The sequence below is a fragment of the Scyliorhinus torazame genome, chromosome 4, assembly GCF_047496885.1.
Source record: "Scyliorhinus torazame isolate Kashiwa2021f chromosome 4, sScyTor2.1, whole genome shotgun sequence".
NCBI lineage: Eukaryota > Metazoa > Chordata > Chondrichthyes > Carcharhiniformes > Scyliorhinidae > Scyliorhinus > Scyliorhinus torazame.
The window spans coordinates 275,008,304-275,031,332 of NC_092710.1; the positions used below are offsets into that span (position 1 = coordinate 275,008,304).

At 46.9% G+C, this 23,029-nt stretch overlaps 1 long non-coding RNA gene across 2 annotated transcripts in view; it reads right to left on the bottom strand.

The window, feature by feature from the left end:
* LOC140411735 (uncharacterized) overlaps positions 1 to 15,831 on the bottom strand; it is a 62,479-nt gene extending 46,648 nt beyond the window's left edge. The window contains exons 1-2 of one of the 2 annotated variants that reach the window (XR_011940977.1): positions 15,704 to 15,831; positions 14,233 to 14,311 (exon numbers count right to left, since the gene is read on the bottom strand). This is a non-coding gene — a long non-coding RNA (uncharacterized lncRNA). Of the gene's footprint in view, positions 1 to 14,232; positions 14,312 to 14,817; positions 14,902 to 15,703 lie in introns of those variants that run through there. The other variant, XR_011940976.1, reaches the window with a different exon arrangement.
* Between the last annotated feature and the right edge of the window lie 7,198 nt (positions 15,832 to 23,029).

The window sequence follows — 23,029 nt, forward strand, 5'->3', positions numbered from 1 at the left end:
AACATTTAAAAAAGGTACAGCACAATAAATCTATGCAAAAGTGGAAAAGCAAATAAAAGGTAAGAATTGAAAAAAAATTACCGATGAAGATTTTCACCAGTGTCTCTACTGCAGGGTGTGAAAGTTAGGGCTTGTTTTCACCAGGCTGACACGAACCAAATTAAATCAGAGATAGTGTTAAAAGATAAGGTTATGGGGGCTACAATCTGGTGTGTAGATTACAAGCAGAGTGAGTTGATATGACTTTGGTGAGTGGGGAGTTCGGTGAAGGGGAGGAATTGCTTTTATTTCTACTTTTTTCTTACTTCAGAGCAGTGGAATCATAGAATCAAAGAATTTACAGTGCAGAAGGAGGCCATTCGGCCCATCGGGTCTGCACTGGCTCTTGGAAATAGCACCCTACCCAAGCATACACCTCCACCCTATCCCCATAACCCAGTAACCCCACCCAACACTAAATGCAATTTTGGACACTAAGGGCAATCTATCATGGCCAATCCACCTAACCCGCACATCTTTGGACTGTGGGATGAAACCGGAGCACCCGGAGGAAACTCACATACACACGGGGAGGACGTGCAGACTCCTCACAGACAGTGACCCAAGCCCGGAATCGAACCTGAAACCCTGAAGCTGTGAAGCAATTGTGCTAACCACTATGCTACTGTGCTGTCCTGGAAGAAGCTGATTGATGAGTAATATGGGCAGCCTGGAAGAAGGGAGCTAACTAACTCTCTCCAAAAAGATTGAAGTAATCCTCTTCAGAATGCTACTCTGGGGATTGCCACTCTCTCCAGCAGGACTGGGTGCCATTCTCTTGAGGCTGCAGAGGCCTGAAGTCAAAAAAGGAGCTGAAGGCAAGGTTTGATGTGGAATAAAGTGTCTCTGCAGAAATATTTGGGTCTGAATGTGAATGTCACACTTTGGCTTAGTTTGACATGACCGAAAGTGCATCTCCAGAAAGCCTGCTGCCGATGAGTACTAACTGTCCTAGCCTGCGGGGGTCCTGAATGAATGATTCTGCAAAGAAGACCATTGCAGTTGCAAATCAGACATTAATCAGTAACCATGCTGTGAGGAAAGCTTGCTGAAGAACCACCATTTGAAGCAAAGATCTTTCGACCTTCATCCTTATTATTTTGTGGGGCAATGGGTATTAGGTATTTGATTGTCATTAACCAGTCACATTTACTGCATATTTCATGATAGTTCTTGATATAAATGAACAGTAATTGTGTTTCAAATTACAAACCTGGTGACTGTAGTTATTGGGCAGCCAAGAGCCAAAGACTTGGGGAATTTTTATAAGAACTATTGGTTAATTCACTTGTGTTGTGATTCTGGGGCAGGTGGGGCTGGAATTGACTGCGCACTTGTCCAGGGTGGACAACAGCCAAGAGCTGGACAATGGGATTAGAATAGTTAGATAATTGGTTTTGACCAGTACAGACGCGATGGGCTGAAGTTCCTTTTCCGTGCTGTGGACCTCTATGATTCTATGAAGTTCCTCACTCCTGGAACATTCTTGTGAATCTTATCTGCACCACTCTAATACCTTCACAGCCTTCTTAGTGTCTGGTGCCAATACCCCAGTTGATGCCGAACCTGTATTTTACACAGGTTTATCATTATGCTTTTATACTTTATGCCCCTCTTATGAAACCCAGAACACCATATAATTTATTAACCATGCTCTCAACCTGCGCTGCCACTTTCAATGATTTGTGAACCCAGATCTCTCTGCTCCTGCACCCACTTTAGATTTGTATCTTTTATTTTATGTTGTCTCCCCCTCATGCTCCCTACCAAAATGAATCAATTCCATAGAATGGGATTCCTACAGTGCAGAAGGAGGCCATTTGGCCCATCAAGTCTGCACCAACCCTCTTAAAAAGTACCCTACCGAGGCCCACTCCCCTCTGCATTTTAATTTCCAATTGTAATGATAATAATAATAACAATCTTTATTAGCGTACAAGTAGGCTTACATTAACACTGCAATGAAGTTACTGTGGCTGTCCCATGGTCGCCATACTCCGGTGCCTGTTCAGGTATACAGAGGGAGAATTCAGAATGTCCAATTTATCTAACAGCACGTATTTCGGGACCTGTGGGAGGAAACCGGAGCACCCGGAAGAAACCTGTGCAGACACGGGGAGAATGTGCAGACTCCGCACAGACAGTGGCCCAAGCCGGGAATCGAACCCGGGTCCCTGGTGCTGTGAAGATACAGTGCTAACCACTGTGCTACCCCATTCCACCAGCCTGTGCATATCCTTTTGAACTCTGTTACTATCCTTCTCACAGTTCACAATATGAATACAATTGTTCCATGAATCCATTGATGGGATGTCAGACAGGGCTCCACATTAATGTAAGCTGGCACATGTGACAGTGCAGGTCTGCCTCAGTTCTGCATTAAAGTGCCAGCCTGGATTCTGAAACTAATCGCCCAGATTTGCTGGTCTTTGGCTGATTAAGATCAGCAACAGGGAATTAAACCCTGAACGGAGGATTCAAGCCAATATCTTACATGGGGCTTGAACTCACAGCTTTCTGCCTCAGAGGCATGAGTGTTAGCACTAATCACATTTTTAAGATGACATGACATTGTCAAAAAATATCACCCTGAAAAAGAGTATTTGTTTGAATCAGTATTTGGCAGAGCCATTCCAGCAAGGTGTGTTTGTGTGTGTGCTCCATTTGTCAATCCCCTCCAAAGGAATTTGTGTCCAGTCCAACCCAGTGCCTTAAACTAGCTGATTTGCATGTTTGTGTTTTTATGTATCCATTAGAGCAGATATAAACAATATAATGACAACTTCCAGAAGGAATGTTTCTGTAGTTAATCTGCAATTATAGATTCTGGGTATTCTGGGTAATTCGGTGCAGAGTGGGAGAAGGTGCTTTTTCCCTACCGTTTTGTTCTCTTTTTTTTCTGGCCTGTAACTTTTAATCTGCAGGGAGAGAACCAGAGAGCATCTGAGACCCTTGGAAGGTAAGTAAGTGATTTTTACTCATTTTTACTTGTATTACCTTTTCAAATTGTGTGTGTGTGTGGGGGGGACTGAAGTGACATCACAGAAAAGCTGTGACCTGATTGGCTGGTTGGGAATCTACACTAAATTAAAAAAATTAAGCATTGGTAAACTAATTAAACATAATTACTTAATTATAATATAGAGGGGTATCTAAGCCAGATTCCGGAGAGTACTGTATTTAGCTTTCACATGTATAGTAGAAATCTAGTGCTAGGAAACATATAGTTAACAGTAACTTTTAAAAAAACTTTTAAATTTAATTTACTAATTAATTGACGCAATGTCAATTAGAGGGGTGCAGTGCTCTGACTGTGAGATGTGGCAGGTCCGGGAGGCTTCCATTGTCCCGGATGACTTCATCTGCAGAAAGTGCACCCAACTGGAGCTCCTCACAGACTGCATGGTTCGGTTGGAGCAGCAGTTGGGTGCACTTAGGAGCATGTAGGTGGCAGAAAGTGTCATAGATAGCAGTTATATAAATGTGGTCACACCCAAGGTGCAGGCAGAGAAATGGGTGACCACCAGAAAGGGCAGGCAGTCAGTGCAGGAATCCCCTGGGGTTGTCCCCCTCTCGGACAGGTATACCCCTTTGGATACTGTCGGGGGGGATAGCCTATCAGGGGAAAACAGCAGCAGCCAGAGCAATGGCACCACGGCTGGCTCTGATGTTCAGAAGGGAGGGTTAAAGCGCAGAAGAGCAATAGTCATAGGGGGACTCTCTAGTCAGGGGCACAGATAGGCGCTTCTGTGGACGTGAAAGAGACTCCAGGATGGTATGTTGCCTCCCTGGTGCCAGGATCCAGGATGTCTCCAAACGGGGAGCGGGCATCCTGAAGGGGGAGGGCAAAGAGGCAGAGGTCATTGTACATATTGGTACTAACGACATAGGCAGGAAGGGGCATGAGGTCCTGCAGCTGGAGTTCAGGGAGCTAGGCAGAAAGTTAAAAGACAGGACCTCTCGGGTTGTAATCTCGGGATTACTCCCTGTGCCACGTGCCAGTGAGGCTAGAAATAGGAAGATAGAGCAGCTAAACACATGGCTAAACAGCTGGTGTAGGCGGAAGGGTTTCCGTTATCTGGACCACTGGGAGCTCTTCCGGGGCAGGTGTGACCTATATAAAAAGGACAGGTTGCATCTAAACTGGAGAGGCATAAATATCCTGGCCGCGAGGTTTGCTAGTGTCACACGGGAGGGTTTAAACTAGTATGGCAGGGGGGTGGGTACGGGAGCAATAGGTCAGAAGGTGAGAGCATTGAGGGAGAACTAGGGAATAGGGCCAGTATGGCTCTGAGGCAGAGCAGACAGGGAGAAGTTGTTGAACACAGCAGGTCTGGTGGCCTGAAGTGCATATGTTTTAATGCAAGAAGTATTAAGGGTAAGACAGATGAACTTAGAGCTTGGATTAGTACTTGGAACTATGATGTTGTTGCCATTACAGAGACCTGGTTGAGGGAAGGGCAGGATTGGCAGCTAAATGTTCCAGGATTTAGATGTTTCAGGAGGGATAGAGGGGGATGTAAAAGGGGTGGCAGAGTTGCGCTACTGGTTAGGGAGAATATCACAGCTGTACTACAGGAGGACACCTCAGAGGGCAGTGAGGCTATATGGGTAGAGATCAGGAATAAGAAGGGTGCAGTCACAATGTTGGGGGTTTACTACAGGCCTCCCAACAGCCAGCGGGAGATAGAGGAGCAGATAGGTAGACAGATTTTGGAAAAGAGTAAAAACAACAGGGTTGTTGTGATGGGAGACTTCAACTTCCCCAATATTGACTGGGACTCACTTAGTGCCAGGGGCTTAGATGGGGCAGAGTTTGTAAGGAGCATCCAGGAGGGCTTCTTAAAACAATATGTAGACAGTCCAATTAGGGAAGGGGCTGTACGGGACCTGGTATTGGGGAATGAGCCCGGCCAAGTGGTAGAGGTTTCAGTACGGGAGCATTTCGGGAACAGTGACCACAATTCAGTAAGTTTTAAAGTGCTGGTGGACAAGGATAAGAGTGGTCCTAGGGTGAATGTGCTAAATTGGGGGAAGGCTAATTATAACAATATTAGGCGGGAACTGAAGAACATAGATTGGGGGCGGATGTTTGAGGGTAAATCAACATCTGACATGTGGGAGGCTTTCAAGTGTCAGCTGAAAGGAATTCAGGACCGGCATGTTCCTGTGAGGAAGAAAGACAAATACGGCAATTTTCAGGAACCTTGGATAACGAGAGATATTGTAGGCCTCGTCAAAAAGAAAAAGGAGGCCCTTCTGGGAGGTGAGTAGTTAGTTTAAAAGCTCTTACCTTTACAGGAGCAGCCCTTTGGAATTCGGCGGCAGCGGTGCGCAGGGGCCTTCTGGGAGGTGAGTAGTTAGTTTAAAAGCTCTTACCTTTACAGGAGCAGCCCTTTGGATTTCGGCGGCAGCAGTGCGCAGGGGCCTTCTTGGAGGTGAGTAGTGAATTTAAAACCACTTACCTTTACAGGAGCAGCCCTTTGGATTTCGGCGGCAGCGGTGCGCAGGGGCCTTCTGGGAGGTGAGTAGTGAATTTAAAACCACTTACCTTTACAGGAGCAGCCCTTTGGATTTCGGCGGCAGCAGTGCGCAGGGGCCTTCTGGGAGGTGAGTAGTTAGTTTAAAATCCTTACCTTTACAGGAGCAGCCCTTTGGATTTCGGCGGCAGCGGTGCGCAGGGGCCTTCTGGGAGGTGAGTAGTTAGTTTAAAAGCTCTTACCTTTACAGGAGCAGCCCTTTGGATTTCGGCGGCAGCGGTGCGCAGGGGCCTTCTGGGAGGTGAGTAGTTAGTTTAAAAGCTCTTACCTTTACAGGAGCAGCCCTTTGGATTTCGGCGGCAGCAGTGCGCAGGGGCCTTCTTGGAGGTGAGTAGTGAATTTAAAACCACTTACCTTTACAGGAGCAGCCCTTTGGATTTCGGCGGCAGCGGTGCGCAGGGGCCTTCTGGGAGGTGAGTAGTTAGTTTAAAAGCTCTTACCTTTACAGGAGCAGCCCTTTGGATTTCGGCGGCAGCGGTGAGCAGGGGCCTTCTGGGAGGTGAGTAGTGAATTTAAAACCACTTAACTTTACAGGAGCAGCCCTTTGGATTTCGGCGGCAGCAGTGCGCAGGGGCCTTCTGGGAGGTGAGTAGTTAGTTTAAAAACCTTACCTTTACAGGAGCAGCCATTTGGATTTCGGCGGCAGCGGTGCGCAGGGGCCTTCTGGGAGGTGAGTAGTTAGTTTAAAAGCTCTTACCTTTACAGGAGCAGCCCTTTGGATTTCGGCGGCAGCGGTGCGCAGGGGCCTTCTGGGAGGTGAGTAGTTAGTTTAAAAGCTCTTACCTTTACAGGAGCAGCCCTTTGGATTTCGGCGGCAGCAGTGCGCAGGGGCCTTCTTGGAGGTGAGTAGTGAATTTAAAACCACTTACCTTTACAGGAGCAGCCCTTTGGATTTCGGCGGCAGCGGTGCGCAGGGGCCTTCTGGGAGGTGAGTAGTTAGTTTAAAAGCTCTTACCTTTACAGGAGCAGCCCTTTGGATTTCGGCGGCAGCGGTGAGCAGGGGCCTTCTTGGAGGTGAGTAGTGAATTTAAAACCACTTACCTTTACAGGAGCAGCCCTTTGGATTTCGGCGGCAGCAGTGCGCAGGGGCCTTCTGGGAGGTGAGTAGTTAGTTTAAAAACCTTACCTTTACAGGAGCAGCCCTTTGGATTTCGGCGGCAGCGGTGCGCAGGGGCCTTCTGGGAGGTGAGTAGTTAGTTTAAAAGCTCTTACCTTTACAGGAGCAGCCCTTTGGATTTCGGCGGCAGCGGTGCGCAGGGGCCTTCTGGGAGGTGAGTAGTTAGTTTAAAAGCTCTTACCTTTACAGGAGCAGCCCTTTGGATTTCGGCGGCAGCGGTGAGCAGGGGCCTTCTTGGAGGTGAGTAGTGAATTTAAAACCACTTACCTTTACAGGAGCAGCCCTTTGGATTTCGGCGGCAGCAGTGCGCAGGGGCCTTCTGGGAGGTGAGTAGTTAGTTTAAAAACCTTACCTTTACAGGAGCAGCCCTTTGGATTTCGGCGGCAGCGGTGAGCAGGGGCCTTCTTGGAGGTGAGTAGTGAATTTAAGTTAGTTTAAAAAGCCTTGCCTGGTCCCGTGTCTGTTCTTCTTTTCAGTTTTACTTGTTTTTATATAAGGCGGGAACCGGAAGTTCTACCTCTGGCAAGTCCCCCCCCCCCCCAACCAATAAATTCTGGTGGAGAGCAAACCCGAGACACTACACGTGTAGTGTCTCCCACCCGCCCTCCTCCTCTAACCTAATAATAAGACCCATTGGTGTAAGGTAAGTGCCATATTATATTATTATGTTATTAGCATTGTGCAGGTCAAGGATCGGTGGTGGAGGAGCAGTCTCTGTCAGCGAGAGAACCTGAGAACATCTCAGACACTCAGAAGGCAAGTAAGTGATTTTTACTTTTATACCTTTTTTCAAATTGTGTGGGTCGGGGGGAAATTGAAGCGACATCACAGAAAAGCTGTGACCTGAGTGGCTGGTTGGGATTCTAACCTAAATTTTAAAAAAATTTGAGTATTTGGGAACTAATTAAACATAATAACTTAATTATAATTTAGAGGATATCTAAGCCAGAGATCGGAGAGTATTATAGTTAGCTATCGCATTTCTATTAGAAATCTAGTGCTAGGAAACAGATAGTTGACAGTAACTTTGCAATTTAAAAAAAAAAGTATTTAAAAAAAAAGAGACAAATTTTAATTAATTGACGCAATGTCAGTTAGAGGGGTGCTGTGCTCTGACTGTGAGATGTGGCAGGTCCGGGAGGCTTCCAGCGTCCCGGGTGGCTTCATCTGCAGAAAGTGCACCCAACTGGAGCTCCTCACAGACCGCATGGTTCGGTTGGAGCAGCAATTGGATGCACTTAGGAGCATGCAGGTGGCGGAAAGCGTCATCGATCGCAGTTATGTAAATGTGGTCACACCCAAGGTGCAGGCAGAGAAATGGGTGACCACCAGAAAGGGCAGGCAGTCAGTGCAGGAATCCCCTGTGGTTGTCCCCCTCTCGAACAGATATACCCCTTTGGATACTGTCGGGGGGGATAGCCTATCAGGGGAAAACAGCAGCAGCCAGAGCAGTGGCACCACGGCTGGCTCTGATGTTCAGAAGGGAGGGTCAAAGCGCAGAAGAGTAATAGTAATAGGGGACTCTATAGTCAGGGGCACAGATAGGCGCTTCTGTGGACGTGAAAGAGACTCCAGGATGGTATGTTGCCTCCCTGGTGCCAGGGTCCAGGATGTCTCCGAACGGGTAGAGGGAATCCTGAAGGGGGAGGGCAAACAGGCAGAGGTCGTTGTACATATTGGTACTAACGACATAGGCAGGAAGGGGCATGAGGTCCTGCAGCAGGAGTTCAGGGAGCTAGGCAGAAAGTTAAAAGACAGGACCTCGAGGGTTGTAATCTCGGGATTACTCCCTGTGCCACGTGCCAGTGAGGCTAGAAATAGGAAGATAGAGCAGACAAACACGTGGCTAAACAGCTGGTGTAGGAGGGAGGGTTTCCGTTTTCTGGACCACTGGGAGCTCTTCCGGGGCAGGTGTGACCTGTATAAAATGGACGGGTTGCATCTAAACCGGAGAGGCATAAATATCCTGGCCGCGAGGTTTGCTAGTGTCACACGGGAGGGTTTAAACTAGTATGGCAGGGGGGTGGGTACGGGAGCAATAGGTCAGAAGGTGAGAGCATTGAGGGAGAACTAGGGAATAGGGACAGTGTGGCTCTGAGGCAGAGCAAACGGGGAAAAGTTGCTGAACACAGCGGGTCTGGTGGCCTGAAGTGCATATGTTTTAATGCAAGGAGCATTACGGGTAAGGCAGATGAACTTAGAGCTTGGATTACTACTTGGAACTATGATGTTATTGCCATTACAGAGACCTGGTTGAGGGAAGGGCAGGATTGGCAGCTAAACGTTCCAGGATTTAGATGTTTCAGGCGGGATAGAGGGGGATGTAAAAGGGGAGGCGGAGTTGCGCTACTTGTTCGGGAGAATATCACAGCTATACTGCGAGAGGACACCTCAGAGGGCAGTGAGGCTATATGGGTAGAGATCAGGAATAAGAAGGGTGCAGTCACAATGTTGGGGGTATACTACAGGCCTCCCAACAGCCAGCGGGAGATGGAGGAGCAGATAGGTAGACAGATTTTGGAAAAGAGTAAAAACAACAGGGTTGTGGTGATGGGAGACTTCAACTTCCCCAATATTGACTGGGACTCACTTAGTGCCAGGGGCTTAGACGGGGCGGAGTTTGTAAGGAGCATCCAGGAGGGCTTCTTAAAACAATATGTAAACAGTCCAACTAGGGAAGGGGCAGTACTGGACCTGGTATTGGGGAATGAGCCCGGCCAGGTGGTAGATGTTTCAGTAGGGGAGCATTTCGGTAACAGTGACCACAATTCAGTAAGTTTTAAAGTACTGGTGGACAAGGATAAGAGTGGTCCGAGGATGAATGTGCTAAATTGGGGGAAGGCTAATTATGACAATATTAGGCGGGAACTGAAGAACATAGATTGGGGGCGGATGTTTGAGGGCAAATCAACATCTGACATGTGGGAGGCTTTCAAGTGTCAGTTGAAAGGAATACAGGACAGGCATGTTCCTGTGAGGAAGAAAGATAAATACGGCAATTTTCGGGAACCTTGGATGACGAGTGATATTGTAGGCCTCGTCAAAAAGAAAAAGGAGGCATTTGTCAGGGCTAAAAGGCTGGGAACAGACGAAGCCTGTGTGGCATATAAGGAAAGTAGGAAGGAACTTAAGCAAGGAGTCAGGAGGGCTAGAAGGGGTCATGAAAAGTCATTGGCAAATAGGGTTAAGGAAAATCCCAAGGCTTTTTACACGTACATAAAAAGCAAGAGGGTAGCCAGGGAAAGGGTTGGCCCACTGAAGGATAGGCAAGGGAATGTATGTGTGGAGCCAGAGGAAATGGGCGAGGTACTAAATGAATACTTTGCATCAGTATTCACCAAAGAGAAGGAATTGGTAGATGTTGAGTCTGGAGAAGGGGGTGTAGATAGCCTGGGTCACATTGTGATCCAAAAAGACGAGGTGTTGGGTGTCTTAAAAAATATTAAGGTAGATAAGTCCCCAGGGCCTGATGGGATCTACCCCAGAATACTGAAGGAGGCTGGAGAGGAAATTGCTGAGGCCTTGACAGAAATCTTTGGATCCTCGCTGTCTTCAGGGGATGTCCCGGAGGACTGGAGAATAGCCAATGTTGTTCCTCTGTTTAAGAAGGGTAGCAAGGATAATCCCGGGAACTACAGGCCGGTGAGCCTTACTTCAGTGGTAGGGAAATTACTGGAGAGAATTCTTCGAGACAGGATCTACTCCCATTTGGAAGCAAATGGACATATTAGTGAGAGGCAGCACGGTTTTGTGAAGGGGAGGTCGTGTCTCACTAACTTGATAGAGTTTTTCGAGGAGGTCACTAAGATGATTGATGCAGGTAGGGCAGTAGATGTTGTCTATATGGACTTCAGTAAGGCCTTTGACAAGGTCCCTCATGGTAGACTAGTACAAAAGGTGAAGTCACACGGGATCAGGGGTGAACTGGCAAGGTGGATACAGAACTGGCTAGGCCATAGAAGGCAGAGGGTAGCAATGGAGGGATGCTTTTCTAATTGGAGGGCTGTGACCAGTGGTGTTCCACAGGGATCAGTGCTGGGACCTTTGCTCTTTGTAGTATATATAAATGATTTGGAGGAAAATGTAACTGGTCTGATTAGTAAGTTTGCAGACGACACAAAGGTTGGTGGAATTGCGGATAGCGATGAGGACTGTCTGAGGATACAGCAGGATTTAGATTGTCTGGAGACTTGGGCGGAGAGATGGCAGATGGAGTTTAATCCGGACAAATGTGAGGTAATGCATTTTGGAAGGGCTAATGCAGGTAGGGAATATACAGTGAATGGTAGAACCCTCAAGAGTATTGAAAGTCAAAGAGATCTAGGAGTACAGGTCCACAGGTCATTGAAAGGGGCAACACAGGTGGAGAAGGTAGTCAAGAAGGCATACGGCATGCTTGCCTTCATTGGCCGGGGCATTGAGTATAAGAATTGGCAAGTCATGTTGCAGCTGTATAGAACCTTAGTTAGGCCACACTTGGAGTATAGTGTTCAATTCTGGTCGCCACACTACCAGAAGGATGTGGAGGCTTTAGAGAGGGTGCAGAAGAGATTTACCAGAATGTTGCCTGGTATGGAGGGCATAAGCTATGAGGAGCGATTGAATAAACTCGGTTTGTTCTCTCTGGAACGAAGGAGGTTGAGGGGCGACCTGATAGAGGTATACAAAATTATGAGGGGCATAGACAGAGTGGATAGTCAGAGGCTTTTCCCCAGGGTAGAGGGGTCAATTACTAGGGGGCATAGGTTTAAGGTGAGAGGGGCAAGGTTTAGAGTAGATGTACGAGGCAAGTTTTTTACGCAGAGGGTAGTGGGTGCCTGGAACTCGCTACCGGAGGAGGTAGTGGAAGCAGGGACAACAGGGACATTTAAGGGGCATCTTGACAAATATATGAATAGGATGGGAATAGAAGGATACGGACCCAGGAAGTGTAGAAGATTGTAGTTTAGTCGGGCAGTATGGTCGGCACGGGCTTGGAGGGCCGAAGGGCCTGTTCCTGTGCTGTACATTTCTTTGTTCTTTGTTCTTTGTTGTTCTTTGAGGCATTTGTCAGGGGTAAAAGGCTGGGAACAGACGAAGCCTGTGTGGAATATAAGGAAAGTAGGAAGGAACTTAAGCAAGGAGTCAGGAGGGCTAGAAGGGGTCACGAAAAGCCATTGGCAAATAGGGTTAAGGAAAATCCCAAGGCTTTTTACACGTACATAAAAAGCAAGAGGGTAGCCAGGGAAAGGGTTGGCCCACTGAAGGATAGGCAAGGGAATCTATGTGTGGAGCCAGAGGAAATGGGCGAGGTACTAAATGAATACTTTGCATCAGTATTCACCAAAGAGAAGGAATTGGTGGATGTTGAGTCTGGAGAAGGGTGTGTAGATAGCCTGGGTCACATTGAGATCCAAAAAGACGAGATGTTGGGCGTCTAGAAAAATAATAAGGTAGATAAGTCCCCAGGGCCTGATGGGATCTACCCCAGAATACTGAAGGAGGCTAGAGAGGAAATTGCTGAGGCCTTGACAGGAATCTTTAGCTCCTCACTGTCTTCAGGTGATGTCCTGGAGGACTGGAGGATAGCCAATGTTGTTCCTCTGTTTAAGAAGGGTAACAAGAATAATCCAGGGAACTACAGGCCGGTGAGCCTTACTTCAGTGGTCGGGAAATTACTGGACAGAATTCTTCGAGACAGGATCTACTCCCATTTGGAAGCAAATGGACGTATTAGTGAGAGGCAGCATGGTTTTGTAGAAGGGGAGGTCGTGTCTCACTAACTTGATAAAGTTTTTCGAAGAGGTCACAAAGATGATTGATGCAGGTAGGGCAGTGGATGTTGTCCATATGGACTTCAGTAAGGCCTTTGACAAGGTCCCTCATTGTAGACTAGTACAAAAGGTGAAGTCACATGGGATCAGGGGTGAGCTGGCAAGGTGGATACAGAACTGGCTAGGTCATAGATGGCAGAGAGTAGCAATGGAAGGATGCTTTTCTAATTGGAGGGCTGTGACTAGTGGTGTTCCGCAGGGATCAGTGCTGGGACCTATGCTGTTTGCAGTATATATAAATGATTTGGAGGAAAATGTAAATGGTCTGATTAGTAAGTTTGCAGACGACACAAAGGTTGGTGGAATTGCGGATAGCGATGAGGACTGTCAGAGGATACAGCAAGGTTTAGATTGTTTGGAGACTTGGGTGGAGAGATGGCAGATGGAGTTTAATCCGGACAAATGTGAGGTAATGCATTTTGGAAGGTCTAATGCAGGTAGGGAATATACAGTGAATGGTAGAACCCTCAAGAGTATTGAAAGTCAGAGAGATCTAGGTGTACAGTTCCACAGGTCACTGAAAGGGGCAACAAAGGTGGAGAAGGTAGTCAAGAAGGCATACGGCATGCTTGCCTTCATTGGCCGGGGCATTGAGTATAAGAATTGGCAAGTCATGTTGCAGCCAAATAGAACCTTAGTTAGGCCACACTTGGAGTATAGTGTTCAATTCTGGGCGCCACACTACCAGAAGGATGTGGAGGCTTTAGAGAGGGTGCAGAAGAGATTTACCAGAATGTTGCCTGGTATGGAGGGCATTAGCTATGAGGAGCGGTTGAATAAACTCGGTTTGCTCTCACTGGAACCACGGAGGTTGAGGGGCGACCTGATAGAGGTCTACAAAATTATGAGAGGCATAGACAGAGTGGATAGTCAGAGGCTTTTCCCCAGGGCAGAGGGGTCAATTACTAGGTTTAAGGTGCGAGGTGCAAGGTTTAGAGTAGATGTACGAGGCAAGTTTTTTACACAGAGGGTAGTGGGTGCCTGGAACTCGCTGCCAGAGGAGGTGGTGGAAGCAGGGACGATAGTGGCATTTGAGGGGCATCTTGACAAATACATGAATAGGATGGGAATAGAGGGATACGGACCCAGGAAGTGTAGAAGATTGTAGTTTAGTCGGGTAGCATGGTCGGCACAGGCTTGGAGGGCCGAAGGGCCTGTTCCTGTGCTGTATTTTTCTTTGTTCTTTGTTCTTTGTACACGGACTGAATTCAAAGGAGATATTTTTGTGAATACATATATATTGTGTATTTATGTATAGATCTATGACTAGAGAGGAATACCCCATTTCAAGTACAGATACATTCCCGTCATGGTGTCAAGCTTGCACTTTCTCCCTGTGTCTGTGTGGGATTCCTCTGTGTGCTCTGGTTTCCTCCCATGGTCCAAACATGTGCAGTTAGGTGGATTGGCCATGCTAAATTGCCCCTTAGTGTCCAAAGCTGTACAGTTTATGGAGAGTGGACCTCAGTATGTGCACTTTTGGCAGTTCGGGACAGACGCACGGCCGAATGGCCTCCTTCTGCAATGTAGTGATTCTATGAACAATGACTTAAATCAAAACTACTTACACTGTAGCAGGATTCCCCCTTTGGATGTATGTAATACCAGGAGACGTTTTTCCAAATCAAGTTATTCAGCCTCAGGATGTAATATAAACATAAAAAATGCCTCATATATAAGCCAAAAATAAACATAACACAACAAAAAAACAATTAACACTCACCATAACTGAGTTGGGAAGGAGTTACTGGGAGATGGAAGACTCATTCGAATCCTTATAGTTGCGCATCTTCTTGAGCAGTCTGTGGAGTCACAACACAAGTGAATTAATCAATAATTCTTATAAAAATTCTCACAGTCTTTGGCTCTTGGCTGCCCAATAATTACAGTCACCAGGTTTGTAAATGCAAACTCAATTACTGTTTATTTATAACAAGAATAATGATGAAATATGCAGTAAACACAACTGGATAACGACAAGCTAATCTACTATCCTCTTTAACCCTCACCCCACACACATAAAACAGATAAACACAGAGTGGGGGGGGGAGGGGTTAAGATAATAAGGATGAAGGTCAAAAGATAAGAGTTTTTGCATCAAATGGTGGTTCCTTAGCACGCTTTCCTTGTTGATTCAAGTGTCTGGTTTACAGCTGGTATTGGTCTTCCTTGCTGGGTTATTCATTCAGTACAACATTTACAGGCGGCAGGCTTTCTGGAGAGACATTTAAACTGGACCTTCAGCTCAAGGTTCAGATCCAGGCCTATATTTTGCTCTATGGACACTTTATTTCACATCAAACCTTACTTTTAGCTCATGGTTTGACTTCAAACCTTTGCAGTCCTAAGAGAATGTCACCCAGTCTTGCTGGAGAGAGAGTCAGCCCTCACGGTGGCCTTATGGAGAGGATTTAGCTGGAACTCTCACCTCCCTGTTGCCAAAACAAAACTGAAAGCTCCTTAAGTCTCTGGACCATTTCAATGGGATAAGATCTAATCGCCACCCGTTACCAGGTAAAGCACAGCCCTTTGTGCCAATTCTTTAGCCACCAACCAAATCAATCAAACCGGATCATCAAGGCTGTCAGCCAGTCTAAAACAGCACAGCCTGTGGGATACTTCTGTTTTCATTAAAGGTACAGGCTGCTTTGCCTTAAAGGCACAGGTCCAGCAAACATCCATGGATCAAAAATGTAACAGCAAACATAAAAGAGGAAATAAGGGATTAAACAGGGAATAAGCAAGAATGACTCTTACACTACTTTATAATCGAGTAAACAGTATGCACAATGAATCAATCAACAGTATATGTGAACTATATAAGAACAAAACTGCACTATTGGAGCCTACTTAAAACAGGGTGCGCCTGTATAGATTTATAAACATGCCCTAGACAATAAATTAGTTTGATATTTCAGTTCAATTACGATGGTGTAATGATATTAAGGGGTTATCTGCTTGTGATTTATTAATTCCAGCAGCGGCACATGATTTTAATAAAGTGCTGGCTATAATTCACAGCTCAAGGGCTCAGCACGAGTAGCACAAATGGGACTAAAGATGGAAGCTGAGTTGATACCACAGCTGATTTGAATTAGTTACCTTGTTCTTTGTTCAGGCTAAATCTCCTACCTCAAGAAGTTTGTTTCAAAAAGAAACAGGTTTAAATTAGGCTGGGGACAACATTGACTCACGTTCCAGCGTTCCTGCTGTTCTGTTCTGAGACAGAGGTGAATGTAAATAACGCGCTGGAGAATTAGGAGCAATTTGGATTTGATCCATTTTAAATTCAGGTGGTCTGAAACCCCAGGCTAGGGGAAAGACACTTCCCCAGAATAGCAGGAAGAGCTTCCTTGGAACCTGCCATGCAAACACTTGCCTAGCAAATCTGAGAGGCCCCTCTATATCCCCATGGAAACAAATGTCTGGGATCCACAGGCATTAGACCACAAAGATAATTAGATGTGTTCCATTAACATAAATTAAAGCATTAAGAGGCTGGAAAAAAAGTTGGATCTAAGGATGACGTTTTTTTAAATTTGGAACCAATTCTTTACTTTCTGGAGTCATTGAAAATCAAATTGACTCAAGTTTGCCCAAGACAATGTCTGGTACAAACCTAATAAGCAGATCATTAAATGTGAATTAATGCCGTATTTCACTTGGCTGTCAGCTCCACAAAACTGTGCAGTTCATCTTCAGGGAGCTCAGAACAAAACATTTGTCACAAGACTTCATCCTTTTTCCACATGTACCTGTATTTTTCTAATATAGTGCTACACAAGTATTTATATAGATAGATAAGACAATAGATAATGGTACAGAATGAATGTTTCACATATTACTGCTGGATGTATTTAAAAGAATTGTCCTTCACACTCTCTACTGTCCGCAGACCTGTGACATTAATCCAGGGGGTCTCTAGGCATATGACAAGATTTGCAAGTGTCTCCCACATAGTTGAAAATCACAGTTACAAGAAAAGGTGCAAGCTTTAGAATAAAACTTTCCTCATGAATTATGAAATGTTCATTGGAATATAATAAAATATTTAAGCAGTAACAATTTATAATTTAATTTAGAGTTAAAGTAATACATATTGATAGATATTTTGATGACCAAGTCAGATGTCAGGAATTGATGCACTCAAACAGTATCTTTCAAAATATCTGTCAAAAAGCTTCTCCCCTCCACACAATCCATGTATGTTTGTTCAGACATTTGATTGATACCCTAGACTTTCTCTCATAGCAAAGAAAAAAGTCACACAATTTTTAAGCTAAAGAAAATTGGGCTACAATAGAAACCATTTCAATGGGTCCCTGCAATTCCTTATTAATAGGTTTCCTCAGCAGACTGTTCCAGAACAAATTAAACAATATTGGTTGAACATTTTTCTCTGCTCCTTTGTTATCCATCATAGTTTGCAGCTAATTTGGCCTTTGCTCAGGTTTTCACAGCACATAAAGTACCTCCCACTCTTCCTTTCGTTTCCCTGCCAAATTTATGGATTTACCTTTTCTTCAACCGCAGCTATGGTTAATTGGGGACATATTGCTTAGGTTGCTGCTCACGTCAGTTGCAGCTCACTGTGTCACACATTCATGATGCTCACCTGCTCAGTTTGGCTGTCGCTCCAGACCTAAATCCATCATATGTGTTTCCACTTTTTATTCTGTTCCATTTCTTCCCCTTCTCATTATCCCTCCTGGATCCCCTCGCTTCTGTCACTTTGTCTCCTCTCATTTCTCCCCTCTCGAAAGCTCTGCCACCCAAATTTCTAGCCCAACCCCTCAGATGTTTCCTGCCTTCCCTCTTGTTACAATCCCAGTAAATGTTAATACTGCCAAAGGCAGATGCCAGAGTGAAACCTGGCTTGATGGATCATAACATATTATTGAAACCATGGAGAAATGTCACTGAACAAATTCACAAGAGTCTGTATATGAAACTTTAACGCAAAGAATAAAACATGCATTAACCACGAAAAATGAACTCTATTGCAGCAGACAAAAGGGTTGAAAAGACGCAATTCGAACACAAGAAAATGATTCAAATATACACTATTCCTCCAACCCTGCTCTCACTTTACAAACACATATGGATTCAGACAGAACAAAAATTTACAATAACTATCTTATACTCTTAATATTCAAGGTAAGTATCAAGCACATGTGAATTGACAGATGAACTGTGGTCAGACTCACCACAGCGCCACAATAAATGACAGATGTGACTAAAGCGGGACTTCCGGTGATGGGGATGTGCTGAGTGGATGCACGAAAGGTGGCTCTCCTCCTGGAAACTCCAAATTAGTCACCTTTAAGCCGGAATAGTCCGCTAAATCCGGGAAAAACCCTTCACCCTCCTCCAACACTGCCATGACGAAGAAGACATGCTCAGTCCTAGAAACCCTCGGGCTGAAGAGACGGCATAAGCAGTAAGAGCCGGGAAAGAAGGAACGAGATGGCTGCAAACACACGGGCGACGAGGTCCCAGCCACACCTGAGTTGGCTGGGCCGCTGGATCATATGCAGGGCTATCTCCAAATGAACGAATGGAGGGCATTCCTAACGCAGGAACTTCAAGAGTTCAAGGATGCCATCAAATTGGAAATGATGACAACGGTGAAAGTGGCAGTAGCGGAGGCGTTGGTCATCCTCCAAGCGGCAGTAGAAAAAGCGGAAAGGTGGCTAGAAATGCAGGAAGCGACAGAGCTGGCGAAGCAGCGACCGACCAGAGCAATCAAATCGCCTCGCTGGAGACGGAGATGGCAAGGTTGGTGGCGATGCAAGGTACACTTAGCAGGAAGGTCAAGAACCAGGAAAATTGATCGCGCCGCCAGAACCTCTGCATTGTGAGACTACCAGAGGGAACCGAGGGCAAGAACACTACGAAATACGTGGCCCAAATGCTGGGCAAACTGGTTGGAAGGAAATACTTCCCCAAACCCCCAGACGTGGACAGAGCCCACTGGTCTAGCCTTAGGACTTCCATACATTACGTTAAAATATTCTCATTATAATATATGATCTCCGGGGGCTGGTTTAACTCAGTGGGCTAGGCAGCTGGTTCATGATGCAGAGCAAGGCCAGCGGCATGGGTTCAATTCCCGTACCAGCTGAGGTTATTCATGAACACCCCGTCTTCTCAACCTTGCCCCTCGCCTGAGGTGTGGTGATCCTCAGGTTAAATCACCACCAGCCTATGGTCATGGTGCAGCCTTCATCTGCCAATCCCGAAACCCTAGAATTCCCATTCTAAATTTTTCTAACACTTTTTCTCTCTTTTAAGATGCTAAAGTCTGCCACTTTGATTTTAAGCATTTGGTCATCTGCCTCATTATCTCCATTTGTGGCTTGGTGGTGAATTCCTGTTTTATAATGGTCCTGTGAAGTTCCGTGGGTGTTTTTTGCATTCTTGTGAGTTCAAGGCAATGGTGTTCGCAGGCAGACAATGGGCCCAGCAGAGTGGGAAAAAGTTCTCTGACACCACAGTAATGCTTGATGTTGGTGAGCAAAGCAGAAATACAAATCATTGCAAGAGCAATTGTTCTCTGAAGTCCAACATAACGCATTATTTTACTCTGAATTGGTCAAGCAGAAATATAAAACAAAGGCAAAATTAATGGTCGTTCATGAATGACCCGGATTCAAAAACTCACTGCAAAGTGGTCAGATTTGCAATCTGATACAAAACTGGATGAATTTACAGTGCAGAAGGAGGCCATTCGGCCCATCCAGTCTGCACTGTCCCTTGGAAAGAGCACCCTACCCAAGCCCATGCCCCCATCCCATCCCCGTAACTCACCAACCTTTTTTTGGACACTCAGGGCAATTTAGCATGGCCAATCCACCTAACCTGCACATCTTTGGACTGTGGGAGGAAACCAGAGCACCCGGAGGAAACCCTCGCACACACGGGGAGAACGTGCAGACTCCGCACAGACAGTGACCCAAGCCGGGAACCGAATCTGGGGCCCTGGAGCTGTGAAACAACTGTGCTAACCACTGTGCTACCGTGCTGCCCCTGTCAGAAGAGCAACTCAGAATATACCTAAATAACTTGGGCAAATTGTGTAAGTGAGAAACAAAGGGTGAAATTAGATGTGGAGGAACCCAAAATTAGAGACCAGGAATATAAGATAGTCGACAATAAAACATAAGGGACTCAAGTTAGAATAAAGCCCACATATATGTGCACCATTCTCTTCACTCCATTACACTGGAATGTTATAAAACCAAACAAAATGATTGTCAGACACTTTGGAGGCAATTTTAATTTAGCATGCCCATTGGGAATCTGAAAGTATTGGGTATATTGTCCACTTGACACTTCCAACGCTGCAATTTTAGTCTGCATTGCAGGCAGTGAGTGTAATCTTAGACAAGTGCAAAACTTGCATCCCATCTGACCCTGTGGCTTTCCAGCTTCCAAATTAGATTAAAGGTATCCTTTTTTGGGGGGCAGCGATGGTGGCACAGTGGTTAGCACTGCTGCCTCATGGCGCCGAGGACCTGGGTTCGATCCCGGCCCCAGGTCACTGTCCATGTGGAGTCTGCACTTTCTCCCCGTGTCTGCATGAGTCTCACTCCCACAAACGCAAAGGTGGGCAGGCAGGTAGATTGGCCACACTAATTGGTCCTTAATTGAGAAAACGTTTAAAAAATTTTTAAAAATTTTAAAAATGTTTTCCATTTTTCATGGAGATGATATCCCTTTAAATCAGTGTTCGAAAAAGCCACTGTGAAGTGACAGCCAATACATCGTTTAAAAAAAAGTAGCTCAAGCATCTGTGTGCGTGTTTGTGAGAGAGGGATGGGGGGAGGGGAGAGAGACTCACACACACATTCCCATCTACCCCAGGAAAATGCTGCCAAATATCCTTGCTGTGGCTGAACCCAGCTGAGCAATGTGTTTTTGCTTTTGTGTTTTTAATTAGCTTCTCATGACAGAATGAAAGCAAAGAGAAAAGGGTGAATAGCTTAGGGGCAGCACGGTAGCACAGTGGTTAGCACAATTGCTTCACAGCTCCAGGGCCCCAGGTTCAATTCCGGCTTGGGTCACTGTCTGTGCGGAGTCGGCACATCCTCCCCGTGTGTGCGTGGGTTTCCTCCGGGTGCTCCGGTTTCCTCCCACAGTCCAAAGATGTGCAGGTTAGGTGGATTGGCCATGATAAATTGCCCTTAGTGTCCAAAATTGCCCTTAGTGTTGGGTGGGGTTGCTGGGTTGTGGGGATAGGGTGGAGGTGTTGACCTTGGGTGAGGTGCTCTTTCCCAGAGCTGGTGCAGACTCGATGGGCCGAATGGCCTCCTTCTGCACTGTAAATTCTATGATTCTATGATTCTCCCCGTGTCTGCGTGGGTTTCCTCCGGGTGCTCCGGTTTCCTCCCACAGTCCAAAGATGTGCAGGTTAGGTGGATTGGCCACGATACATTGCCCAAAAACAAAAGGTTAGCTGGGGTTGCTGGGTTACGGGGATAGGGTGTTAAATAGGGTGCTCTTTCCAAAGGCCGGTGTAAACTCAATGGGGCGATAGGACTCCTGCTGCACTGTAAATTCTATAGGTCTACAAGATTATGAGGGGTATGGATAAAGTGGATGGGCAGGTGCTCTTTCCCAGGATGGAGGGGTCAGTCATCAGGGGGCATAGGTTTAATGTCTGTGGGGAAAAGTTTAGAGGAGATGTGCGAGGCAGGTTTTTTACATAGAGGGTGGTGAGTGCCTGGAACGAGTTGCCAGGGGAGGTTGTGGAAGCAGATACACTAATGGCATTCAAAAGGCATCTTGACAAACACATGGGTATAGAGGGATACGGCACAAGGAAGTGCTGAGGGTTTTGGCCAAGGTTGGTATCATGACCAGTACAGACTTTGGAGGGCTGAAGGGATTGTTCCTGTGCTGTATTGTTCTTTGTTCTTTGAAACTTTGGTACTCAGATGAGTTCAATCCATTTGTTGCAGTATGAGGCTAAAGTTAATTTCCCTCCACAGATGCAAGGTGTGATATACAATCAGACAGTTAATGTGCAACTTAATATGACAGAACAGCCAGCTTTTCACAAACAGAATTGAGACGGTTATCAGATCATCCAGGTTTTCTTGATGTCGATTGAGGAATAGATCGTGATACTGGGTAGAACCCCTGCTACTCTTCTACAAATCACGTGGTGGGATCGCTGACATCCATTTGAGAGAGCCTTAGTTTAATATCTCACTGAAAAAGGGCAAACTGGATTTGTCAGCGGGATCCTCCATTTCCCCGGCAGCGCACTCACACCCATGGATTTCCCGACGGTGTGGGGATGCCCACAATGGGAAAACCCATTGGCCAGCTGCCGGGACGAAGAATCCCAAGAATTACCAAGGGCGAGTTTCACTAGCGAGAGGAGGTAGGAGGTGCAAAGGCACGACCGTGTGCAGCCGGTACTGCCACTGGCAGGGCTGGCTAGTGGGGGGAGCATCTGCCAGGTCCAGGGCGGAGGGTGGGAGCAATGGGGGGGGGTGACCAGGGGATGGGCGGTGGTGTTGGGGTGACCCCCCCCCCCCCAATGGACCAAGAGGTCCAGGCAGGGACCGCAATTGCCGCGGAAGACATCCTGCTTCCCACTGACCGCCCACCATGGCCTGTGGTTGTGCAGAGTGACGCCAGCTGTCTGGGTGCACCACCACCACCCCCCCACCCCATCCCTGCCACCCTAACCAACTCCCCCCCAAACCAGCTGCCATCCATCGGTGGGACAGCACACGGCTCACCCAAGGGCAATGCCACAGTAGCCCTTGTAGGAGGGCACCGTACGGGGGCCACAGAGATTACCGCTGGCAGGGTAGTGCTAACCACTGTGCCCCTGGCAGCAGAACCCCATGGTGCCAGGTGTGCGGAGGACAGAATGCCAGGGGAATGGCCGGAGCTGGGTTTGGAGATGTGGAGAGGGGAGAGGGGGACATGCGGGGGCAATGGCTGCAGTGCAGACCGGGGCCACCGTGTAGCCCAATGGACCTGGTTGGGCACAGGGTTACGCAACAGTCAAAATGTCTGACTTTCACCCCCTGAAGACAATGGACCTCGGAATTGAACCAGGAATGGGGGCCTTCATCCTAGTCGCCGCAGCCCTGGGGGAAGCGCTGAGGCTGTATGAGCTGGAGCTGCTCAAGGGGGACCCTGCAGCAGTGGAGCCTGCCCCAGAGGAACAGGAGTCAGCCGGTGAGGTGGAGAACCGGGCGCCCAACAGGCCGAGGAGGAGATGGGAAGGAGGCATCACATCAGGCCTCGTATGTACTGGCAACACCTGTCATTTGAGGACCTGCCGGATCTCAGTCATCCATTTGAGAGAGCCTCAGTTTAATATCTCACTGAAAAAGGGCAAACTGGATTCTCTGTCAGCGGGATCCTCCATTTCCCCGGCAGCGCACTCACACCCATGGATTTCCCGACGGTGTGGGGATGCCCACAATGGGAAAACCCATTGGCCAGCTGCCGGGACGAAGAATCCCGCTGCCGGCAGGAGCGCAACGCACCAG